The sequence below is a fragment of the Pseudorasbora parva genome, chromosome 23 (genome assembly GCF_024679245.1).
Source record: "Pseudorasbora parva isolate DD20220531a chromosome 23, ASM2467924v1, whole genome shotgun sequence".
NCBI lineage: Eukaryota > Metazoa > Chordata > Actinopteri > Cypriniformes > Gobionidae > Pseudorasbora > Pseudorasbora parva.
The window spans coordinates 33,958,788-33,973,450 of record NC_090194.1 but is presented as its reverse complement, the minus strand read 5'-3'; the positions used below and the strand labels follow the sequence as shown (position 1 = coordinate 33,973,450).

The window sequence follows — 14,663 nt, the reverse complement described above, 5'->3', positions numbered from 1 at the left end:
ACAATGAACAAAACAAACAACAACAATAATAAATAAATACGTAACAGGGACCAGGGTTATTGTAATCATTCAATGATAACCACAAACCAACCATTTGTAGTTAAACTATATGGTATTTGTGTGGTTATACAAATGGTAACCAATACGGCAAAAACATGGTTGATTTTTCTAAAGATATGTTTGTGCTATACCTTATGTGGAAAAAAGTTACTGAGCAAAATGAGTTTAAATCTCTACATTAAAATGATGAACAAATCATAAAACTCAGTGTACTGTCATTTCTTTATCATAATGTCTAACATTTATATGGAATTACACACTGTTTTCCCTTTACACTTACAACTCTCATAAAATACTTGAATTTCATGTTGAATTTAAACCTAAATTTAGCATTCAACAGCATATATTGCAGCTAAATGAGTTTTTGCGCTGAATATTAATCGTCTCCCTCTCGACTGCTTTCTGTCAGTTTGATGCACATGCAGGCCTACACCGACACTCGGCCAGTGAAGTTTAACACAGACCACCCGGACACGCTTTCATGCCAAATGGAAATACTCATGTGAATCAGTAACGTTTACAGATATAACCATTGTTCTCAATATAGATCAGTGGATATATCCTGTAAAATGAACGTACGAGGACGCACACACATTTGTCAAAGCGCATGACAGGATGTGCTAAACGCTAATGGATTCACTTGAAGCTTAAAATAAAGAATTCATATGCCTTTCCTGCATCAGCTCACTCGGTTTCCTCCATTATTTCATTCTTTTCACTATTTTAATTTCTTTCCAAAATGCGTTATTCAGTGCTGTAATTTGGCACGACTGGTGAAAGGGCAGACCCGACTAATCGATAATGATTAATTATTGTTGATGATTTTCATTAACTTTTATTTTAGCGATGGACGGATGGACGGACGGACGGACGGACAGAGACAGACAGACAGACAGACAGACAGACAGACAGACAGACAGACAGATAGACAGATAGATAGATAGATAGATAGATAGATAGATAGATAGATAGATAGATAGATAGATAGATAGATAGATAGATAGATGGATGGAGATAGATGGAGATAGATGGAGATAGATGGTTGGCTAGAACTATAGATAAATTGAATAATAGATGTATGGATGAATGATGGAACAATAGATAGATAGAACGATTTAAAGACGGATTCCAACACATGAAGTGAAATGGAGACTTTTTCGTTCTATATTTTGCTCAAACTCAGCCATTATTAATTTCATGAATAGGCCTACTCCAAATTACAATTTTTTCAGCAATAATCAGTTTTACTCTTTCATTCTCGAATTAGACCAATCTAAGTTTCTATGCAAGTTATGTCTAAGTAACACAATTGATGACTCGCAATATTAGTTTATTCAACAGGTCAAAGGTTTGGGAACATTTCTGCAGCCTTGAATGTACACACACTCAAACAAGCCATGTGCAATATGCGATGATGATAATGGTATGATGATGGTAAAACTGCTGTCTGTGTGTGCATTACCCTCACGCACACCTTTAACTTCCCCTGCTGTGTCTGACATTTACAGTGTGTTTGAGGGGGAAAGCGATACTGTAGGCAACACCACGGCTCAGTGTGGCAGGAACGTGTTCAGCTCTCGGGGTTAATTACTCTCCCAGATTATGCCAAACACTTCCGGCTCTAATGAGGCTCCTGGGAATAGGTTTGTAGACAAATGCCGTCATGACACAACTAAAAGAGAAGAGAGGAAACAATGACACGAGGTACTGAACCTGAGGATGCGTAATTGGGTCAAACGATTGCCATTATGACAGTTGTACACATAATGAAGCAGAAGTTACATGTAAACTTAGTGTTATTAATTAATGGGGTTTCCTTAAATCATGTGTGGTTGAGAAGTGTTACTTCACTAATTAACATACAATAAACAGATGAAAAAAAAAAAACATTTGCAGTCAACACGGCAGTGTTATTTTAGTATCTTCTCTAGTTTTTATTTGTATATTTTCCATGTTCATTTTAATGTAGGTAAAATTTTAGTAATTTATTATGTCTATTTTTAGTAGAAAAAAAATGTTTTTAGTGCATTTTATAGTTTTAGTACACTATAGCTCTGCCATTCAAATTTTATTCTGATAACGTAAAAACACTGTTTTAATATATATATTTTTGAAATATCATTAATATAACCACTAGAGCAGGTGATAATAATAGACGACGACAAACGGGTGTTGTTTTAACCCTCTGTTATTTAATTCCTGTTTGGAATCTCATTTGCACCTTTCAAAACATGAAACAGTGCTGCCTTCTTTTAATCAAAGTTTCAGGTGTTTGGAGAGCGTGTCTTGATATAGGCTAACCAGCTGTCCAACTGTGAAAATATATTTCCACCGCCTGTCAAAAAAATCAGCATTAATCATAACTGACAGACCAACAACGCTGAACTAACAGAAGAACTGAAAAAAAGCAACTACAAAAAACCCAACAATAACAAGAACATGCCAAAGTCAAGGTCAGTGTTCACCGTCTGTATATTAAAATGAATAATGTGTGCTTTCAAAAGGGCTGTCTTGCATTAGCCTACACTCTAAAAAAAAAATGCTGGGTTGTTTTAACCCAAATTTGGGTCAAAAGATGGACGACACCCCTTCAGTACCTTCCATTGAAGAAAAGTGAATATGGCGCTGATATTTTGCACTGATTTGGGGCCGGAGTCTGCGCAGTAGAGAGCAGGAAGTAGACCCCGCCCACACTCCCGCAGTATCTGTTAGTACTGCAGAACAACCCATTATGATGGTGTGAAATAGAGTTATGGAAATGTAGAAATTAAAGCTAAAAATCCAATCTCGTCCTGAAAATCCCCAAAATGTCCACTGGTGCATCATTAGCCGTGTTTCCATTACCCTTCAAATTGCGCAAATTAAAACTGCGAATCGGAAATACAGCCAAAGGAAACAAAATATCCCTTATATAGCAAAAAAGTTTTTACGCTCACATGAGGGTATTCATACGCTCACATTACGCTTTATTTTTATTTTTTGGTGAACTAACCCTTTAAGCCACTGATAGCAGACTGATGCAGTTATTAGAGAAGAAGAGTGTCACCTGTATCTGTGCTGTGCGTCTTTAAAGGGATCCCCTGGTGTTGAGACTTGTATGGCTTAATATAACATAAATGATGTCTCTTACTGAAATATGTAGTAGAAAACCCATGAAATATCTACGTTATTTAAAAAAATCGATTTTATATTTGGACCATGGGCGGCGCCATTTTGTTTGCGTTCTAGGTTGATGACGTAGAATGGTGGCACTCCTCAATCAGCTGGCGTTACCCGTAGTTATTTACCACAAAGCAACTCGAAAATTGTTTCAGAGTTAAACAAAACCAATGAATTGCTTTGTAATTGTGCTTAAAACACACTCAAACATACATGTGCGCACAAACTCACCTACACAAGTCACAAACAGATCAGCAGGCGCGCACACACTGACAGCTGTCTCAATCGAGATGTTGGGCTGCCCAGTCTCCACGACAGGGCCTGAATCTGAAATCGACCCCCTATACCCTGAAATAGGGCATTATTTGAAGAGACGGCCATTTGTAGTGTTGTCCGACATCAGTGGACATATTCGGGTGCACTCATTCAGTCTCACATTGCGCCGCAATAACGAGTGTACAGCCGATTTACACACAACAGCTGTCCGACTTCACACACTCGTCTTCATTCACTCCTTTAAGTTCTATTAGAGAACAAAAGTAGGGAATGTTAATTGTGTCTTGAAAATGAAAGTTTAAAGATTGAGGTTTTAATTCACTGAGCTTGTGCTCAAACTTTAATGCACAAACCAATCCCATGCATCATCACCAAAACATCCTGCCTCTCTTCCTCACGTTCCCCTATCCCATGGTCCTACCTAGATAGTTCCCTCTGCTGGTCACATTAGGCATTACAGTTAATCTACTGCATATCAACCTGATATCAACCGTCTATCTATGATATCAACACAGGGAATAGTGAATGAGGGTGATGTGTGCGCTCACGCAGTGTGTGTTTGAGTGTTCGCACCGATCTGTGTGTGTGTGAGTCTGTGTAAGAGAGAATTTGTGTGCACATGTATGTTCGAGTGTGTTTTAAGTATAATTACAAAGCAATTATTTGGTTTTGTATAACTGTAACAATTTTCGAGTTGCGTTGTGGCTACAGGTAGCGCCAGCTGAGTGCAACCATTCTGCGTCATTAACCTAGAACTCAAACAAAATGGCGCCGTCCATGGTCCACATATAAAATCGATTTTTTAAATAACGTAGATCTTTCATGGGTTTTCTACTACATATTTCAGTAAGAGACATCATTTATGTTATATTAAGCCATACAAGTCTCAACATCAGGGGATCCCTTTAAAGTAAGTTGATCTGCTTTAAGAACAGCACCATTTTTACCTCGCTAGTGAGAAATGTCATGCAGCTTAAGTTGTTAAATTATTTTACTGACAAAATCGTCAGAGCAGTGCTGACAACACGTTTCTGCGAGAGTGTGTCTGTAATGTGTGTTTGAGTGGGAGAGACTATGCACTTTCCATACACAATAAAAAGAAACTCTGTCAAAAATATGAAAATACTTTTCATTTTTTATCCTATTGTTAACTATATTTATATGCTTTATATATATATATATATATATATATATATATATATATATATATATATATATATATATATTCAGTGTTGTTATGGTTTTAGTTCTTTGGCTGTTGTCGGCTGTAAGGACCTTTTGAAATAAACCGTTTGGTGAAATGATATGAAACTGTAATGTGGTCAAAACCTTCCTGGAACTACTTTTGCCGTGCATTTCCCTGAAAATAATTCCACACCATAGAACGTTAGTCACCCAATCACTGTAGTGTAAGTAAGCAATAAGATACTCAAGGCTAGTGCTGTATCAAGAATAAGTCAAGGCTGAAGGGTGTTGTTAGGCATGTTGCAAAGTGGCCATTCATCTGTGATTTATTCACACTACAGCACTAGCCTTGAGCACCCTATTGCTTTTACAAAATTGCTTTTACCACACAAAAAAAAAATATTAAAGCCAACAAATGATGTATCAATGCTACTTTCATAAAGCAACATTTCTAAAAGCCTTCTATCCGTTGAAAAAAATTCCCTGACCATAGAGCGCATGTAGTCCACGCCCACTCGTGGACTACATGGGACCTCAATACATCACAGATATGCTGATTAAATACAAACCCAACAGATCACTCAGATCAGCAGGATCAAGTCAGTTAGAAATACCAAGAGTTCACTCAAAGCAAGGAGAGTCTGCTTTTAGCTATTATGCCAGCCGTAGTTGGAACCAGCTTCCTGAACAGATCAGATGTGCTCCAACAGTAGCCACATTCAAATCCAGACTCAAAACACATCTGTTCAGCTGTGCGTTTACTAAATGAGCTCTGAGCCACTGTACGTCCGACTGATTGCACCCTATCTTATCTTATCTTATCTATGCATCATTTTTTAAATATTTTTTTTTATAACTGTTTTAGTTTACCTGTCCTTTTCTTTGGTCATTTTATTATTTTTAATTCTCTTTACATTGTATTTTTTTTCTTATGCATTTTTTAGCCCTATTTTAATTCCTTTCCATGTAAAGCACTTTGAATTGCCATTGTGTATGAAATGTGCTATATAAATAAACTTGCCTTGCCTTGCCTTGCCACTCCATTGACTTTGAGGCTTGAGGCTGCCTCCTTGTCATTTCTTGCTTCTGACAAAAGACAGAAAAACACTCTAAAAAGCTGCTATGTGACTAGGTGTACACAGAAAACAAGCTAAAAAAAACAGAATTACATTTTTATAAGCTACCAAACTGTAAAAGCCAGCCTTTATGGAGACAAAAGTGTATACAAACAATAAGATGTCAAGCATCAGCAGGAAGAATGGGTACATTTTGGGATCCTGACACTCAATATGCCTAGGTGTGCATAATAATCCTTTGACATGGTTAAAAAATATATGTATTTTTTTCTTTCATATCCTGTCACCGATTATGTTCCCCTCCAGTGGGCGTAGTTCTCAAAGTAATATGACATGTTGCGCTCTGTCTCAATTGCCTGTATCCACTTTTTTGTCCATAAACACTTTTTTGTTTTGGGTCGACAGCTTATAAAAACATACTTCTGTTTTTTTTTTTTTTTAGCTTGTTTGCTGTACACCTTGTCACACAGTAGCTTTAAGGCATTGTTAATTTTTTTATAAGTCAGAAATGACAGAGGCATTGTCACACAATACAAAGTCAATGGAGAGGGTTGGATTGTGCCCCCCAGTGGGCATGGTTTTCAGATTAGGACACTTGCCGCTTGGTCTCTATAAACAGCAACAGAAGTTACGTTTTTTACACCATTAGATGGTGGCAAAGACCGTATTCAGCATGAGTGAGATACTCAGTAGCAAAGACTTTTATATTGAAAGAACTGAAATTTGTCAACACGGGAGCAAGAAGTTAAAGGGTTTGTTCACACAGATTTTTTCATGGTTTTTTCAGCGTATTGATTTATGATTCGGATCGCCAATGTCACGAGATTTCAGCAGTTTGACACGCGATCCGAATCATGAATCAATACGCTGATTCATGACCATTTGAATCTATATTTGAGGTTTGAAAACAAACACAGAAGAGAAGACAATGCTGAATAAAGTCATAGTTTTTTTTAATTTTTGGACCAAAATATATTTTCGATGCTTCAAGTGCTCCTAATGAACTAACTGATGTCTCATATGGACTACTGTGATGATGTTTTTATTCCCTTTCTGGACATGGACAGTATAGTGTGCATACACTTGGATACGCTCTCAGACTAAACATAAAATATCTTACTGTCTGAAGATGAACGGAGGTCTTACGGGTGTGGAACAACATTAGGGTGAGCAGTTCATGACATCAATTTCATTTTTGGGTGAACTAACCTTTTAACCTTGTTTCCCTGTATATATCATTAGTTGAGATATATTTTTTTCCATCAGAAAATTTGCTATGTATTAAACCTGATACATGCCCCAATTAATTAATATCCAATTGAATCAAAATCTAACCGAATTGTAAAACTGAATGCCCAGCCCTAGACCCGGGAGAGAAACCTGGCAAAGACAATCCATAAGTATGAGTAAAGCATTGAGTCAAATTAAACATCATTTGATATCATCTGTATGCTTATAAAATTAATCATTCTCAAAGTCAAACCTCCAGTATCTGGAGTCGGTCCAAACACATTCATTTTAAACCGAGTACAAATCTCAAACAGAAAGTAATTATTTTCTCCTTTGAAAAGCTAATTATCAATTGAAGTCTTCTGCTGTCAGATCACCAATTATACATAATTACATTAGCAAACCCTTGCATGAGGAAGTCTGTGACACAGTCTATCTTGAGAGCTTTTCATGTTACAGAATTTCAAAAATCTGTGCGAAGACTAGAAGAGAACTGAAGAGGGTAAAACAGCCCTCATATTCACTTGTGTTAAGAGACCATCAACTGTGTCAGCTGGCACTTTGACTTGGCACACATCCTTTTTCACTCGGGTATTTTGAGTGTAATTCTCAGATATGTAGAGGAGATGAATTATGCATGGCTTCATATGACTCCATTAAGCTTTCTATATTCAACTTGAAGCCAGGCGGCATGAAATTGTACAGTTTAATGTGGCCTTAAAAGAGTATTTATCACGTGCAAATCACAGATACAATTTACCTGGCAGTTATTATTTTTCTCAGCAAGATAAGATGCGAGGAATGCATTTATGCAAAATGGATCCAAAAAGGTCAACGTATTTGCTAAACCTCAATTGCATTTTTAAAATTTAAATAACCAAACATGAGCAACAACAGCATTTTGCCATAATTCTGGATTTCACATACCGTTCGAGAGTGAATACAGATATTAAGACCTTGTAGATGTTTCTTTGTATGTATTTTATTTAGATGTTTTGGTTCCTTATGATTGAATATGCTTATTTTCCCCATTGAACATTAGTAATCTCAGTTTTAAAAGCATCCACAAATTCTTAGCTGATGTTTTTTTCATTTAAAGTGCTCCAATTATGGTATTTTAAAGGTTCTTAATTTTGTTTTGGAGTGTCCTAAAATAGGTTTATATGCTTCCAAATAAAAAATAAAAACTTTTTTTTTTTTCATTTTCTCATAATATACATTACAGCATCACCTTTCTTCCATGTTCACAACTGGTGTTAAGATACGTTTTGGTCGATCGGATCACAAGTAGCTGAGGGAGACACTACACTTGGTGTTTCAACCCGTCTCTTTTGTCCACTTTCAACCACTTCTGTCCTGATTCTTTGAGGAGAGGGTCTATGGTCGGGTTAATGTATGGGCTTTTTCAGATCTTTCAATCTAAAGGCCAAAATAAGCTTGTGCAATTTACATTTGAACAAAACTGGAGACAACGGAAAAACACACGGAGAGCATCAGCTTTCATTTCCTCTCTGATGGACACAACACCACGCCAACTGCTGAGTGTGTGTGTTAGAAATCAGGAAGGGTGAGAACATTGAGCTTGGTACGTTTTCCCTCTTCAAACCAAACTTTGGTCTTTAGGCGACAAAGTATAAATCCCATCTGGCTAGTGCACTTCCCATAATGTTTGTGTGTTATGTCAGTAGTCAGCTGAATGTGTTTTGTTCAAATGCATTCAACTACATGAATTAGTTTGAAAAAGTTTACACTATCAAATCAACCTGGTCAAATGCGTTTTTGACTTTCTCTAGAAGTGGACAAGCTCAAATGTTTTAGACCCCTTGTGATCCGGTCGACCAAAACGCATCCTAATACCAGGTGTAAATAGGGCCTCAGTGTCTCTCTAAATTGGTCTACTCTGCTCTGATTGGTCAGATGGCTTAGTCTGTTGTGACTGGTCTACTCTGCTTTGATTGGTCAGATGGCTTAGTCTGTTGTGACTGGTCTACTCTGATTGGTCAGATGGCTTAGTCTGTTGTGACTGGTCTACTCTGATTAGAAATAGAATATATCACTATTTTTTTACTTAGTAAATAGAATCTACAGCTATTTACACTTAGTGTAAATATCATCTATCGCTAAGAAAATGAGCTGATTTCACTGAGTGTAAATAGAATCTAGTTGCTATTAACACTTAGTGTAAATTAACCTGGGAAAACCCAGACAACCGCCGGCAAATTTAGATTTTAGTCACTACTGAGAATAGTCTGGCTTTAACCAGGTGTAAATTAGCAATTATCATGAAGAAAATGTTTTTTTTTTTTTACAGTGTTAATAAAATCTAGTTGCTATTTGCACTTAGTGTAAATACCAACTAGATTCTACGTATACTTAGAGCAAATAGTTGCTGCCTATAATATATTACACACTATGAAAGATAGCATAAAATCTATAATATATGCATTTTTAGAAGCACCAATCAATCAAAAGAAAAATGTTAGCAGCCTGCAGTTTGGTATCTGAACCCTCATGTTGTGTTTCTACCACCCTGATTCACTGTCCAGAGCGGAGTGTTTTCGTTGATAACTTAATGCCAGAGCACATTCAGCTTTAGAGTAATTAATGATGATTACATGCTCATGTAGCTCGTGCTGTTGCGCCTTGTTGCCATTAATCATAATTGGGCTTCCATAGAAACAAGCCAGACACACAATGACACGTCAGCGGCCTCTGCGTTTCCTGCCAGGTCGAAACAGTCACTGACGAGATTAAAGTCACATCAGAGCGTAGTGTGTGTACCTGTAGCACATCTGAGCACATAGTGCACTAAAAGAGAGAAACATGTTAAACCAGAGCTCACTAAAATATACATGTGGGAATATGGGTCATTTTACTGTCCTATTACTAGTAAAGGTTAGCCTGACAAGCCAGACCCACATCAAGATGTTTGGTCTGGAAACTCACCATTGACAGCTCAATCTGAGGGGCGGATAAACGGTTGTCCTTCAAACTCCCTCTGCACACGATAGGATAGCGCTACAACCAACCAGAGCAACGAAGGTGAAGCGGAGCTCGTTGATAGATTAAACATTCGCCGTATCCGGTCGGCAAAACTCAGAACACATCTTCCCTTTTTAAGAATGACTTCAGTGCCGCTCTTTGTTCTCTTCTCAGAGAAAAGCTTAACTCCAAGTCTTCCAGAGTCACGGTCAAATGATTCGAAAGACCGCCGTTCGCCAGTATCTGTGTTTACTAGAAGCACGCAACTCTGCTGTCATTATGTTAAGCCCCGCCCACCGACTCTATACACGATGTGATTGGCCCGACCAGAGTTTGGTTTTTACAGCTCAGAAGGATATTGAGAGTTGCTAGACGACACTCGCTGGCAGATTAGATTTGCTGCCGCTAGGGTACATCTAAATTTCTAGGTTAAGTAAATGTGCACTAGGTAAAAACAATTAGTTCAGTAAACATAAATTCAGTAAAATAGGCTCGTGTTATATATTTAGTTCAATTGAGTATGCTTCCAATTATTGGTAAATCGTGAGAAAATAGCTATTTTAATGAATGAACTAGGACATGTGAGGGAGTCGTCAGTTGTGTCATATCTGCGTTACCCTCACTTTCCAGTTTAATTTTGCAGAAATGGTTTACTTTCACTGCAGTGTATGATAAACAGAACTGCGTTACCCATAAAAAAAAAAAAGCAGCCGGCGACTGTGGCATAATAAAAGTTGAGCTGCTCGCGAGGCATAGCATTCAATCGATTTCTAGCATCATCAAACTACGCCTTTGTTTTGAATTGGCGACCTCTAGCAGATTAGTTACATAGAAAAGTTACATAGTGTATATTTTAATTAATCATTTTTTATTTATTTAATTTCATGACGATGATGATGCATTATTGTGACAGATGAGTTATCAACAGCATTTCATTTTTGAGTAAAAGTTAACAAAATTAAATTGATGAAATTATTGAAAAGGTCAATTAAAAATAATTTAAAATGTCCATTATATAATTTTTAAAAATACATTTTCAGTAGCCATTTTCTTTTAATGTTTAACTCATTTTAATTGTCAAAAAATATTATTTTGATCATTGACTGAATTAAATGCAGAGAAGCTAAAATAATAAAAATACATTACTGTGACAGATGAGTATATCACTGACTAATGTCTTTCTTTTGGGGGGGGGGGGGGGGGCAAAATTAAAATCTTAAGAATTGTTTTATAAAGTTAATTATTATTTTTTAAACGATTTAATATTAAAAAAAAAAAAAAATTGTAAAAATGTTGATCCAATTAAATTTATCATGATACATTTATTAAAGGGTTAGTTCAGCCAAAAATGAAATGTCATTAATGACTCTAATGTTGTCCCACACCCGTAAGACTCGTTCATCATCAGAACACAGTTTAAGATATTTAATATTTTAGTCCCAGAGCATATGCAGTGTATGCACACTATACTGTCCATGTCCAGAAAGGAAAAAAAACATCATCACAGTAGTCCATATGAGACATCAGTTAGTTCATTAGAATCTCTTGAAGCATCGAAAATACATTCCAAAAATATCAAAAACTATGACTTTATTCAGCATTGTCTTTTATTCCGTGTTTCTCCAAAAAGAATCAAACGGTTCATGAATCAGTGAATCGTTCAAAGATTCGGGTCGCCAATGTCACGTGATTTCAGCAGTTTGGCGCGATCCGAACTGCTGAAATCACGTGACATTGGCGACCCGAATCTTTGATCGATTCACTGATTCATGAACCGTTTGATTCTTTTTGGAGAAACACGGAAGAGAAGACAATGCTGAATAAAGTCATAGTTTTTGTTAAACTGTGTTCTGAAGATGAACGGAGGTCTTACGGGTGTGGAACGACATTAGGGTGAGGAGTTAATGACATCAATTTCATTTTTGGGTGAACTAACCCTTTAAATTAAACGTTGAACATTTGCTAACAAAATTCTATTTTTTTTTTAAAAAAGTCTTATTTTTGGCTAAAAATGAACAAAATGCCATTATTGAGAAAATTCACAAGAAATACAGTTTTCAAAACTGACATAAAACAACTCATAGTAACTCATAATTGCAAGTTTCACACACAGGTGGCGATATACAGGTGAAAGTCGCGATATACAGGTGGCCATATACAGGTGAAAGTCGCGATATACAGGTGGCCATATGCAGGTGAGTTGTAAGTCGCTTTGGATAAAAGCGTCTGCTAAATGCATAAATGTAAATGAAAGTTCTGCAGTGAAAATAAATCAATTTCTAAGGACTTCAGCAAACGGCCGGTGTGATCTTAGGTTGTAAATCCAGCTGGCCCCATCTCCGTCAGTGTTTAAACATATAACAGTGGCTGGACGCCCACAGCCTGTGATAACTTTACCAAAAAACTAACACAATCTTTTTTGACCCTGTTCCCTCACGTAATGTCACATTACATATATCAGGTGAAGTGGATGATCTTGTGTGGTAAATCCAGCAGGCCCCGTCAGTGTTGTAACAAACATATAAAAGCGGCTCAGACGCCCACAGCCCGTGATAACTTTACCAATCAACTAACACAACCATTTTTGACCCTGTCAGTGGGTCGAAAATGTCATGTTTTAAAGTCCTGTCAGACTCCCTGTCAGTGTTTAAAACATGTAATGGCGGCGCCCCGCCCACAGCTTGTGATAACTTACAGATCTACAAACACACACTAGACGGTTAGCGAATCAGAACACAGCTGGGCGAGCTAATCAATCGTAGCCCATTGCGTATTTTTGAGGGACCAGCTTCATAAAACCCAGAAACCATCAGACCGTTTTTACAAGGAGGGATAGAGCAGTGTAGAATAAAGGTGAATAAACCCGTCTCTTGCGTGATACCCTGAAATTTTGAATATTCTGATCTAATCTGATTTCTGACCTGTAAGGTTGCCAGAATAATAATCATACACTGTGTGGCCAAAGGAGAACTGGCACCCCGACTGAGTCTGTTTTCTCCCAAGGTTTATTTTCCTCCATCATGCCCTGATGGCGTTTTGGTTCCTTGCCACTGTCACCTTTGGCTTGGCTTGAACAGGTGTGGATACTAAAATTATGATCAAAGTTATTCAACTAAATATACAAATACAATGTATAAATTAGGTTTTATTTAATTCTATAAACTATAATACTAATATGCCAACATTGTCACTATGATAAATTAAAATAAGCTGATAACATCACTGTTTTCTCCAGTACGACTGTACAGCCAAATCTAATTTTGTTGCAATATTGTCCTTTTTGACACTGTGAAGCTGACACAATCGTGATTGTAAAAGCGCTATATAAAAAGTTGATTGATTGATTGAAAGGTAAAATATATGAAAACTACATGTTACAGTGCACCCCACAAACACCATCAAGCCTTTGAAAGAATGTTTTACCACCCCTTTAAGGTAGTAGTCCCATCATTGTTGTTGCTCTTCAACTCTTATAGACAATATGGTTTAATTAGTAATCAAAAAAATTTTTGACAAAAGATTTTGTCAGTTTTATGAAAAGAAAATGACTAAAACTGCCATGAGATGAGATGAAATGAATTGAAACCATTGTGCACCACTGAACATGAAAAGCCACAGTCTACGACACTTTTGATTTCTGAATATAATTCACATCTAATTGAAATGTGAAGGTGTCAAAAGCTCTCTGAGTGTGAACGCTCTTCTCACAAATGCACCAGTGCAGATGTGGAGAAAATCGAAGAGCTGATGATGTCATTTAACAACACACACTTAAACTGCACGACGGACTCCAGCCCTGATGAACAGATGAGGAGATTCATATCGATCTGTGCGGCGGCCAACTAAGTGTCATTAAATCAGCCATGCAAATGATCCTGCCTGAGCGCTGTCGTCCCGACATCAAAACGTTCAACCTCCTCCAACCTCTGAACGATTGCATTCGCTGAAAGAACTTCGAGGCCGATTAAAAATCCTATAACATGTTTTTTATATTGCCATCAAAATAAACCAATTAATGCTCTCTGAATTAAATTATACTATAACCAAAAGTTGCAAATGGTTAAATAAAAGGCTATATTTCTATTTCTTTGTTTTCTCAACATTGATAATAATAATGATCATGTGACTGAAGAAAATCAGCTTTGAATACAGCAATACATTTTACAATATATTCAAGCAGAAAACTGTTAATAATATTAATTTTTGCTGTATTTTTGCATCATTCAAACATGCATAAACAATCTCAATTAAACACTTTTGACTGTTAAAGGTCCCGTTCTTCACGATTCCATCTTTCAAACTTTAGTTAGTGTGTAATGTTGCTGTTAGAGCATAAATAATACCTGTAAAATTATAAAGCTCAAAGTTCAATGCCAAGCGAGATATTTTATTTAACAGAAGTTCCCTTTCAAAGCCTACAGTGAACGGCCGGTTTGGACTACACCGCTGCACTTCCTGCTGTAATGACGTCACTAGAACCGTTTGTAGACTAACCCTCGGCCCACAAGAACACGCAAAATAGGGGGCGTGGTCTCGTTGCTCTCCCACGTGGAGAAGAGCGCGCATTCAGCGCTTGCATCTCCCCGTTATGATAAGAGGCGGGACCTTTCCGGGCAAAGTGCGCTAAGCTGCTGTCCAATCACAACACAGGAAGCGCTGGCCCAATCAGAACTCGTTACGTGTTTCTGAAGGAGG

General features: G+C 37.2%; 1 long non-coding RNA gene across 2 annotated transcripts in view; it reads right to left on the bottom strand.

The window, feature by feature from the left end:
- Window positions 1-1,535: 1,535 nt before the first annotated feature.
- The window catches only part of LOC137062591 (uncharacterized), a 36,651-nt gene continuing 23,523 nt past the window's right edge, over window positions 1,536-14,663 (bottom strand). For both annotated transcript variants that reach the window (XR_010901250.1, XR_010901249.1), the window contains exon 5: window positions 1,536-1,732. This is a non-coding gene — a long non-coding RNA (uncharacterized lncRNA). The remainder of the gene's footprint in view (window positions 1,733-14,663) is intronic.